Source organism: Palaemon carinicauda, chromosome 37 (genome assembly GCF_036898095.1).
Source record: "Palaemon carinicauda isolate YSFRI2023 chromosome 37, ASM3689809v2, whole genome shotgun sequence".
In the NCBI taxonomy this organism is placed as follows: Eukaryota; Metazoa; Arthropoda; class Malacostraca; order Decapoda; family Palaemonidae; genus Palaemon; species Palaemon carinicauda.
This window is the reverse complement of record NC_090761.1, coordinates 30,869,061-30,871,560: the sequence shown is the minus strand read 5'-3', so window position 1 is coordinate 30,871,560 and position 2,500 is coordinate 30,869,061. Positions and strand designations below refer to the sequence as shown.

Here is a 2,500-nt window from a genome sequence, read left to right as displayed (position 1 = left end):
ATTTGTTTCACTGAAAAATTCAGATTGATGCTTATTTTTTATATCAAGTTGAAGGATACTGTGGGGACTTTTAGGAGATAAACTAGAGAATCTATTGTTGATAATTCTTCAATCCTTCCAGAAGCTCAGCTTCACCTGGCCTCCACTATTATCTTAGGATCTCCTCCTGATTGATAGGATATTGACCAGGGCAATTTCATTGAAATTGTTAAAAGAGATAACTTTAATAATAAAAAAAACGAGTAGAAAACACCCTTGTCCTGACCTTGTTAGCGAAGGGAATACATTTTGGAACCATCTGCTTAATCACCTGCTCATAGGAGACCATGATTAACAAGACGTGCAGCTATATATAGCTCGTGAGGAAAGTCCAATATTTTCTATCGAAAGAATTTGTTCTTTTGTTACCATTATTCTTTGTTGTCGATCCATATCTTTACCGACCAGGATCTTTAGGGATGATGGTTTGAGACGTAAGTAGCTCGTTTTGTGATTCAGACTTTAAGCATTTATTGCACTTCTAGCATTTTGGCTAGTTTTTTGTAGTATGCAATTTGCTATTTGTTTTTTATTCAATCGCTGATTCTGATTACTAAATTCTCATTTATAATAAGTGATGATTGGTAATGATAAGAACAAAGATAATAATGACAATGAAAACACGAGGTATATTCATGTACTTACTATTCATATAATGAATGGGTGTATGTAATGGATTATATATGACGAGAGAGAGAGAGAGAGAGAGAGAGAGAGAGAGAGAGAGAGAGAGAGAGAGACTCTACTTCATATTTGTCATTTTCGAGATGAACTGCAATGTAATTTTGAAGATTATTACAGAATCTGGCATGCAATAAACTAAATGCTGGAATTATAGTGTGCCATTAAACAATATACAGGTACTAAGCAATGCATAATTTGGTCGAATTGAATTGATGTGGAATTGCCTCTCAATCTCATTACACTTGTGGCCACAAGACTACATGTGAAGATTACCCCCACCTTAATTTTCCTTTCTCAACAGGGCTACCAACACAAATCCTTCCACAAACCCTTCTTTCTTGAGAAAGTGGGCCCGTTGGAATTATCTGGAACTGCACACCTTTAAGCTTAATGTTGAATCTATTTGTAAATCTTCAATGATGTTTTTTGTTTACTCTTTTTATGTGTCTGTACATATTAATGTTTTACTTTTAATCTATGTATGTATATGTACATCTTGATTCTCTCCCTCTTTCCACCGTTATTCCCACATTAAGGGATAGGTTGTCTGATACATCCTCCCCGATACCTTTTAGCAAAGGCATATTTTTCCACCAAACCTGTTCTCTCCAAATTATCCTTCACCTTACCTCGCCTCCAAGACATCTCTCCTTAACATGTGGCCACACTATCATAGTTGTGACACTCTTACCACCACTGTAATCTTTACTACTATGCATTCTATTCTTTTTATTTCATCATTTACCAAACGTTCAAGCAGTGAAATTCCCGTAATCCACTTCAACATTTTCATTTCTGTTCTCGCAAGATTTGTTTCCTCTTTTCGTATTAAACTCCACGTTTCTGATCCCTTCATTAACACTGGTCTTATTACTGTGCTATAAACCGTGAACTGATTGCCATTTTCACATCACATACCACCGCAGCTACCTCCCTCCACTTCCCCCAGACTGCTTTTATCCTATTCCAAACTTCAGACGCACATTCCCACTCCCGACTTATAGTAGTTCTTAAGTATCTATATTGTTCCACCTATTTTAGAGAAGAGCCTCTATTTTCATGTATTGCTATCTTGTCCACACCTTCCTTGGTGCTTACCATAACCTCAGTCTTATCCACATTTACCCTTAAGCCACCCCTCTCCAAAGACTCCTGCCACTCTAAAACCCTTCTCTGTTAAGTCTTCCTCTTTCAGGAAAAATCACCAAATCATCTGCATAAAGCAACTCCCACAGGCCATTGTGTAAATACACCCTAACGTCAAAATTTGTTTCCCCAACAGCTGTCATTACTTTTGTCCTAGTTCTTTTGTACATCATCTCAACCATTCTGACCAACATCTCTAGGACATTCCTCATCCTCAAGCACTAAAATATAATTTCTCTTGGGATTCTATTAAAAGCCTTCTCTACTGTACATCTACAAAACCAAAGAAGATCTGGTTTCCCTCGTCCCTTTTCCTGTAGCCAGCTTACTATAAAATGAGCATCCATAGTCCCTCCCCCCTCCCCTCATGAATCCATACTGCTGTTTCCCACTCTTTACCATCTTTCATCTGGTACCCTCTCAAGAACTTTCAAACCTTGATCTGTTAGTTTAATTCCCCAGTATTTACCACATTCCATAATATTACCTTACTGCTTAAATATAAATACCATTAGACTCTCCTCCCAGTCTTTAGGCATTATTTTCTCTTCCCATCTCGCTCTTAATAAATCCAGCATACATTCTTCCCTCTCTGTAGTTAGTATCTTGACCATTTCAATTTGAAACTCTG

At 37.3% G+C, this 2,500-nt stretch overlaps 1 protein-coding gene across 5 annotated transcripts in view; it reads right to left on the bottom strand.

Moving 5' to 3' along the window:
* Nucleotides 1-2,500, bottom strand: part of LOC137629548 (zinc finger protein ubi-d4 B-like) — a 261,108-nt gene that overhangs the window by 185,091 nt on the left and 73,517 nt on the right. The gene's annotated exons all lie outside the window — the stretch shown is intronic.